Source organism: Neofelis nebulosa, chromosome 14, assembly GCF_028018385.1.
Source record: "Neofelis nebulosa isolate mNeoNeb1 chromosome 14, mNeoNeb1.pri, whole genome shotgun sequence".
Taxonomy (NCBI): domain Eukaryota; kingdom Metazoa; phylum Chordata; class Mammalia; order Carnivora; family Felidae; genus Neofelis; species Neofelis nebulosa.
In genome coordinates this window covers 75,981,472-75,990,216 of record NC_080795.1, presented here as the reverse complement: position 1 = coordinate 75,990,216, position 8,745 = coordinate 75,981,472, and the positions used below count along the sequence as shown (strand labels likewise).

At 43.8% G+C, this 8,745-nt stretch overlaps 1 protein-coding gene across 1 annotated transcript in view; it reads left to right on the top strand.

The window, feature by feature from the left end:
* The first annotated feature begins 969 nt into the window (after window positions 1–969).
* The window catches only part of ZFAT (zinc finger and AT-hook domain containing), a 287,200-nt gene continuing 279,424 nt past the window's right edge, over window positions 970–8,745 (top strand). Inside the window, exons 1-2 of the mRNA XM_058699156.1 lie at window positions 970–1,320; window positions 2,694–2,770. The gene's annotated coding sequence lies outside the window, so the exon portion shown is untranslated. The remainder of the gene's footprint in view (window positions 1,321–2,693; window positions 2,771–8,745) is intronic.

The window sequence follows — 8,745 nt, the reverse complement described above, 5'->3', positions numbered from 1 at the left end:
TGTCCCCATTTGTAAACTAAGGTTGTGTGGGTACCATACTAATAGCTAAGTACTTAGGGTTGACCATATGTCAGGTCAGGCGTTTCCTCTCTTTTTAACTGAAGTATAATTGACATACAGTGTTATATTAGCTTCAGGTATATTAACAGTGATGACGCTATGCTCACCATAATTGTACTTAGCACCTGTCACCGTATAACATTATTACAACATTGAGGATATTACGACAATATTTACATATGACGATAATTATAAATGACGATACTGTTTATTCCACTTCTCTCTTTATCCGCACAACCACCGCGGTAATTTTACTAACCCAATTTGACTCAGGACATTCAGTTCAGAGTGCTTAAGTAACACGTCCAAGGTCACACAGCAATAGCTGCAGGGCCAGACCGCATTCCGAAAATGTCGGACTCGAACGCCACGCGATCCCAGTCCCATAGGGGTTAATCTCCCCCCAAGGCGCCCAGGGTCCCCTTCCCTTGACCACCGGACACCTCCCCCTCCTCCTCCCTGAACTCCCGGGGAACGCGCCCCTTCCACCACCGGGCATGCTCAGTGGCTCACGAAGGATCTCAGTTCGGCCTCGGGAAATTTTTCACGCCGCTCGGGCGGCCGAGCCCGCCCCGCCCACGGCTCCTTCTCATTGGATTGGTCAAATTCAGCAAGTAGACGAGGAGGCGCAGATGACCTCCCAACCCCCCCCCCCCCCCACCTCCCCGCCCCAAGCGCCCTGGGCGCGCGCGCTCCGAGCGTGCGTGCGTGCGTGTGAGTGAGCACGTGAGGGCCCGGAACGTGCACAGTGGGAGGGGGGCAGGAAACGGGAGGCGAGGGGCGGGGCCGCCGTTGCCATGGCAGTGACGTCAGGCGTCGGAGAGCGAACCCGCCCCTGCCCCACGCGCGCGCGCGCACACAGAGACTTGCACACGCGCGCGCACCGCCGCTCTCCCTCAGACACACTGGAGGGAAAGGTCAAACTAAAGGCGAGGGAGCGGGGAGGCCGGAGGGAGCCGCCGCCGCCGCCGCGCGCCATGACGGACGCGGCCGAGGCTGCTTTCTCGCCGCCGACACCGCCGAGCCGCTGCTCTCGCCGCGCCCCCTGCCCCCGCCCCCCCGTGCCCCCCTTCCCCCCCCGCCCGGCTCTCGCGCGTCCCCGCGCCCCCTCCCCACGGCGCTCCGGGCGCGCGTCGGGCCTGGGGCGCGCGCCGGGCGGGCGCGGGCGCGGGTGCGGGAGGGTGGGGGCCGCGGCGGGCGGCCGGCCTCCTCGCGCGACCCCCGGTCCCTCCGCCTGTCCCCTGGGCGAGAGCCCGCCAGGTGAGTGCGGCGGCGGGGGGCAGAGGGCGTCAGGAGAGGACTGGGGAGCGCTCAGCCCCCCGCCTGACCCCTTCCGGGGACGCTGACAGGCTCTCGGGACCCGGCCTCTGGGGGGCGTCGCAGGGTCAGCCTGTCGGGGGGGCCTTTTCTGGCGCCCCCGCCCCTCGAGGTCGAGCCCCGGCATGGTAGGGGGCTCCGCGCAGGGGGAGTGCAGCCGCCGGGTAGGAGTTGGCAGGGCGACCCGGGCGTGGGGACAGGCGACGGGAGGCAGGTGGGCCCCTCTCTGGGGCTTGGTAAAGTGCGGGGAGGGGGCGAGGGGCCGGGCAAGGTGCGCGCGGGGGGCCCGCGGGAAGCTTTCCGGACGCGGTCCTCGGGCAGTTGGGAGAAACTCTGCCCTTGGGACGAGGCGCTGTGCTTTTGCCCGGGCCAGCGAAAGCGGCGGATTTTACAGCGAAACTCAGGGAAGCCAGGCGGGACCGGACGGGAGAGGGACCGGGAGGACCCGTCTGGATGGGCACCAGGGATGAAGAAATCCGCCTGTGGGTAGCACTGGGGCATGATGTGTGGACGTTGCCATGCCAATGTTTGGCTGTTTGTTGCTTGTGGTTATTTTAGGACTAAATGATAAAAAAAAAAAAAAAAAAAAAAGTTACTTGGGAGAGAGGGAACTGCTTGGATGGTCATGAGTTCTTCCCTGGGTATGCAGGAAATGGGTAAATCTTTCACATTACCACCCCCCAACGGAATCCATGCCCAGTGGGCTTTAACAATAATAAATAGAAAACGCTGGAGCGCCCGAAACCCGGCAGTGTTTGTCAGCTGAGTTTCAGGTGTCAGGCTCCGTGTTCCGTGGGAGAAAAACAGGAGGACACCGTGGTACTTGATATGCTCAAGCAGTCGCCTTTTTGTAATAAGCTTTGGAGCCCATCAAAGGGGAGTTTAGTTGTAACTGCCAGGGTTAAGTAATCACATTGACCCAGTGCCACCCACCAATCAGGAGCTTCCCTGAGTGTAACTTGGAAGACTGCTACCAGCCCAGGACTGTGCTGATTGTGAATTACCAGTGGTCCGGCTGGATTTTTTTCCCTCTTTAATTTTCCGCTGTTAACCTTGCATTTACCAGACGTTACAATGAATTACCCAGTTGAACTCCTCTCCACTAAATCACTTTTAAATTCTCAGGCGCTAGCTCTGACGGGTCTTTTTTTCCCCCATGTTTGAAAGTTGTTTGGCTATTTCAAATATAATAGCTTCTAATTGATAAGGGTTTTTTTGAGTATAAATCCAGCTTAAACAGATTATGCGCCAAGTGGGTGACGTGTTTTAAAATTTAAATCTCGTCCAAGAAAACTTATGGTTTGTGAACGGCGCAGGTTGTGACAGCCGCCGTCACAGAGGAGATGTCTGAAGGAGTCTTCTGTGAAGGATAAGAGAACACCCAGGACACCTGGTGAGTTTGATATTAACCGGCAGGTCCCCCCCCCCCCCCCCCATGCAAACTTGCTCCTTACTTGAGCATTTCTGACACGTGGGAGCCACTTCTGTTGATTGTGGATCTTTGGTTATTTGTCGTTTTCAGAAAGTTCTGTCGACAGAAAACTCTCACTTCAGAATTGAGTCGTTGTGGCATGAACCCAAGGCACCCGAGAGTTTCAGTACGAGATGTAAAGGAGGATCATTCAGTTTGGGATCTTGTTAATTCTTTCTGTGCAGCAATTTTTGTACCTGGCTCTGTGCTGTGACACCCTTTAAAGGGCTTGCTCCTATTGGCTGTTGCTGACATATGGCTGTATGCAATCCTGTAATGGGCTGTTTGACTGTTACAACCTAAAGCATCATTTCCTGTACTATAGAAATAATTTTTTTATTGCCCATCCTTCCTTCTCTCTGTTGAAAGGGAACTGTAGAATTGGGCAGATCAGCACTTACTCAGCATATGCCCCACATGTGAGTCTCATTGACCTTGGTAGCATCATGGAGGTCATGTGTTCATGGAGATAAACTGTGCTTGAACAGTTTCCACCAAATGATAAAGACACATGGGAAAGAGATTTGAGATATGCATATCCTGATTTTTTTTTTAAGTCGTTTTTATTGGGAATTTATCGTGATCATTGCCAAAAATAATTCATTGATTTCTTTTGGGAGAATACATACTTTTCTATTTTACATTTAAAAAATTACTTCTTTTTTCAACTTTTCTAGTATTGCTTGTATATTCTACCACTGACAAATGTTTTTTTGGGGTGACCTTTTTAAAGCTTGGGAACTAGGGAGAAGGGCAGTAATGCTGGGGTGAATTTGGCCTGGGAAAGCAGCTGTGCTCCAAGAAATTTGATATTTACAAGTATAAGATAAATTAAGTAGTGGTTAGTTATGTTATATGAGAATTCTCTGTTTTTACAAAAAGAATTCATTAAAAGATGCCTTCAGATAATCCCTTTTATATGGTAATTACCAAACGGGACTTGATTTATAAAAAATCATTTGGCATACAACAATTTAGGGATAGGATTTTGGCGTTAATGTAAGATTTATCAGGGTTCTTTGAATTGTCCCTTTCTGAAAAGTGAGGACAAAGTTAATATTTATGGGCTTCTTAAATTCGAGTGTATTACTTGCTTGTATGCTACCTATTAATGTTTTAACTGAATGGAAAACTTGTCATCTGATTTGTGCTGTGCCATCTAAGGAGCACATTGAAACCTAGTGAAAATGCCAAAATGTTATGGTCAGGTTTGTGTGGAAGTCCATCCAAGGTGGTGTAGTTACTGAAGCATCAAAAGCACCTTGTCATAGGGTCCTGTTAGTAGGACGGTGGTCTGGTAGCATAGGCCAACAAGTGGTTATACCCAGACTTCAGCAAAATCAAAATAAATAGATTAGGTCCAAAGTCCACATGCAGTGAAAACCATTACCTTGAATTTTTCTCTAGGTGCAAATTATTCCTCAGAATTAAAGGCTTGATTTTCCTAAGCTGTAATTCTGTTTGGGTCACTTGTGAAAAATTCTATTTTGATAAAAGAACAACTTACGTACTCTGTAAACTTTCCAGGGAGCTTTTTTTTTTTTCTTTTTGTTAGTGCAGTTGGATTTATTTGGAATCACAGGGGATATTGAATGAAGTACTCGGGGAGTTGTCTTTCTGAAATCATTTTGCTTGGGCGATGTAAAAACAAAAAAAGGAATGTGAGTTAATATGAGTGGAACTTGCTTATGGATTAGCTCAGACTTTATGTTGGGATATGGGGTAAAGGAAGGAACCGGGCACAGGCTTTATTAAGGATAACTAATCAAACTTACTTTGCCTTATACTGTTCATGCCTGGTTTCATAAGACTGGCACTCCTTCGCGATTTTAGAGAAGTCTTATTTTTAGAGAAGGACTTTAGATAAGAGCTAAGTGTATAGAAGCATTCAAAGTATCAGAGTATTTGAGTGCTTTAATAGTTTTTGTTTTTGTGCATCAGGCAGAAAGCAAGAAATTATTTTCATGCTGAATATGGGTTGAGAGCCCAACTTTGGGATAATGGGCACAGTTTTGTTCCTCTTAACATAATTGAATATTATAAAAATTGAGAGAGCAGCTTGAATGCTGCCATTGATTTCTTAGTACAGGCTCTTAGTTCCTCTGTTGAACAAATGAGTAAAAATGAGAATTGAAGATGTGATAGTAAAAGAAATTTTTTCAATTTTTTTTTTTTTTAATTTCAAGATGCTATCTCAAAGGATTGCTAATTTTTGAGTATGGTGAAGTTAAAAAAAATTATTTGGATTTATCATTAATGAGGGTATGTAATTTAAAAAAAAAAAAACTTTTTAAACACATGCAGCAAGTAAGTAGACTGCTGCAAATTTAAAATATTTGTGCCAAGATCTGTGAGAATAGAGATAATGATCAGAAATTTTAATTGGAACTTAAGGCCAATTTATGTTATCAACTTCATTATTCAACTCAGTGTCACTTGAAAAATATTTTATTTTTCTGTTCCCAGTTTTCTTTTCCTATAAAATGCAATCAGTAGTGCAACATACTTTATGTAAAATTGGGTTTTTAAATATTTGCTAGACTTCTTAAGCATAAAATATTACCTAATACTAATATGTGTATGTAAATCTATTGTATGGGACTTTTAAAAGTTTTGACTTTATAATCTGCAAAAATTTGGACAAAAATTTTAAAAATAAGAAAGGCCGAGTTCAGAGTTATAGTCACTGATGATGTTGTAAATTGTATTTTCCTCATTTTCCTTGAGGGATTTTCTTTCACTCTTGCTTGTTTATATTTTCTAGATGCCAATCATGCTAGTTTTTAGTGTTTGATCATGGTATCTATACCATCAATAGAAAGTTCACTTGTAAAAACTGCCCTCTGTATCTTCTCCCAGCTGTTCTGAGGATTGTTTGAATTTCACTTACCGAACGTGCTTTAATCAGAAGTTACTACTAAATAGAAAAGTTATTGCAGTTTTCACAAACTAGAGGAAAATATAAATTTGTCTTAAGATATTTTATAAACATTTTTGTAACTGCAGGGACAGTTAAACATAGTATGTATAATTTAGTGTTTCTCACTGTTATTAACATTTGTTCTAACTTAGCTTCATTTGATGCATTATTAAAGTCAGTAATAGTAGGTATACAGTCTCATTTAAAAACATCTGTTTGTGGAATGTTTTTCAAAAAAACTTGCCCTTAAATAGGCAAAAGATGAAAATTTCACCCTGAAATCTTCTAATTGAATATGTAGGTAAATGTTTGATATCACGCATTGTTTTGATTGTTATCTTACATATGAGGATTTTTTGTGTGTTTCTTTAGGATTACTTTCAAGTACTTTTTATTTTTTAAAAAAGCTTTTCTTTGGGGTGCCTGGGTGGTTCAGTCGGTTAAGCGCCCGAGTCTTGATTTCAACTCAGGTCATGATCTCCTGATTCATGGGTATAGAGCCCTGGGTCAGGCCCTGTGCTGCCAATGTGGAACCTGCTTGGGACTCCCTCCCTCCCTCCCTCTCCCGCCACCCTCTCTCTCTGCCCTTCCCTTGCATGTGTGTGCACGCTCTTTCTCTCTCTCTCTCGCTCTCTCTCTCTCTCTCATAAATAAACAGACATTAAAAAAAAACTTTTCTTTTAAAAAAAAAAGGCATTTTATTCTTAATGACCATTTCAGAGTCCTCAGACTTTTATTTTATTTATTTATTTTTAATTTATTTCATTTTTTAGGGAGAGAGAGATCACAAGCAGGGGAAAGGGACAGAGAGAGAGGGAGGGAGGGAGGGAGGGAGGGAGGGAGAATCCCAAACAGGCTCCGCACCCAGTGTGGGGCCTGACATGGGGCTTGATCTCACTACCATGAGATCATGACCTGAGCCCAAATCAAGAGTCGGGTGCTTAACTGACTGAGCTACCCAGGTGCCCCAGGAGTCCTCAGACTTTTATATTTGAAAGAACTGGAAATGAGTAATTTATTAAGCCTTTTCCATAAAATGCATTAATTAATTGGAGCATGTGATGTAGTTTATTTTTACTATAATCAGAGAGTTGTCTTTATCCTAAACAAATTTATAGAATAATAGTTGGCTCTTTGGGCAAATTTAGGTAGTGTAGACTGTGCCCAGAAATGATCTTTTGAATGCAAAGTGTTGGACTAAGTTTACAATATCCTGTGGAAATGATATTTACCTTATAAAGACATTTATAGTATGTCTGTTTAAGGATGCTTTCTTAAACACGTCTGTAAGTAAATATATTATACATGTTGTTCACGTGATGTATTGAAGGGTTTAATTTATATCCTATGCTCCTCTCCCCTCTTCTGCCTTTTAATAATTGTCAGTTGTTGGCCTTTAGCCACATACTGTGAGGGAACTTTTAATGCATGATTGATTGGCCCAGGGTGGTGGTGGTTTTTTCCTAGTGCCTTGTCTGATGGGGAACAAGGAGATTGTCCTGTAACTCTTAATACATGTTAAATATTGTTGTGAATGTTTGGTTTTAATCAGTCAGTCTGTATAAAGGGGGAAACACTTTAAAAATTCTTGAGACGATGTAAGTGGTTCTGTTCCCCGTCGCCCCTCCTCCGGCCCCTAACTCTATTGTGAGGAACAGAGAGGGTAACTGTAAGGAAGCATTGTAGGAGTTCGATGAGGTCTATGAAGGGAATATACTTGTTTTGATACAAAGCATGCGAAATTCATCATTGCATACCTTTCCTTCAGGGTGTAACCTGGCTTTTTTATTAGCACTTGTGACTATGAAGAGTTGAGAAGAGCAAACTGCCAGGAGAAGCATATGGGAATCTTTAATCAGTTTACATAATATTGCTGATGGCTGAGGATAAGCAGTTTCACACTGATGATCATTTTCCGTGATCACAGGTAGAGCTCCAAATTTTATAAGGTGGAGGACAGATGCTCAGGTGAAAAGTGGGGAAGGATTTTCGGATTCGAAGTCATTGTTGAGAAAATTCAAGGTTACCAATCTTGAAAAAAAATTACGTTATATCAATTATAATATTTTCTAACACTGTACAAATTTTGAATATCCTGTGGCCATAAACACCCTAATGTGTGTCCAAACATAAATCCTAATTTAGGTTAGAAAATTAGTCACTGAAAGAGTTTTGGGGCGCCTGGGTGGCTTAGTCGGTTGAGCGTCTGACTTCAGCTCAGGTCATGACCTCACACTTTGTGGGTTCGAGCCCCACGTCAGGCTCGTGCTGACAGCTCGGAGCCTGGAACCTGCTTCAGATTCTGTGTCTCCCCCTCTCTCTGTCCCTTCCCTGCTCATGCTCTGTCTCTCTCTCAAAAATAAATAAACATTAAAATTTTTTTTAAAAAAAGTTAGAGTTTAACTGAAGGATGAAAAAGCTGATTATCTTTTTTCTGTATTATAACACTTTGTTGTTAATTAAAAAAAAATTTTTTTTTAATGTTTATTTCTGAGACAGAGACAGAGCACAAGTGGGGGAGGGGCAGAGAGGGAGACACAGAATCCGAAGTAGGCTCCAGGCTCTGAGTTGTCAGCACAGAGCCCGACGTGGGGCTCAAACTCACAAACCGTGAGATCATGACCTGAGGCGAAGCTGGTCGCTCAACTGACCGAGCCACCGAGACGTCCCTGTTGTTAATTTTTTCAGGCCTAGTACCATTCGCTTAGTTTTATGTACGCCTAGCTCTATAATTGAAGAGAAATTATGGGAATGATTCCTTGAGAAGCTAGAACCACATTGAGAGAGGTATGAGGTAAATAGAGCCTAATTGTATAGATATACTAATTTTTTTTTCTAAAGCAGTGGTTTTGAAACTATTCTGTAAAAGGTTCTAGAGGAAGTCAAGCAGGTTCATTCCAATTTCAACTAGTGCAGTCTTACTTTGATCAGTTTTAAGTATGGAAGTTTGCATAAGGTTTCTTTTGAGAGCAAGGTT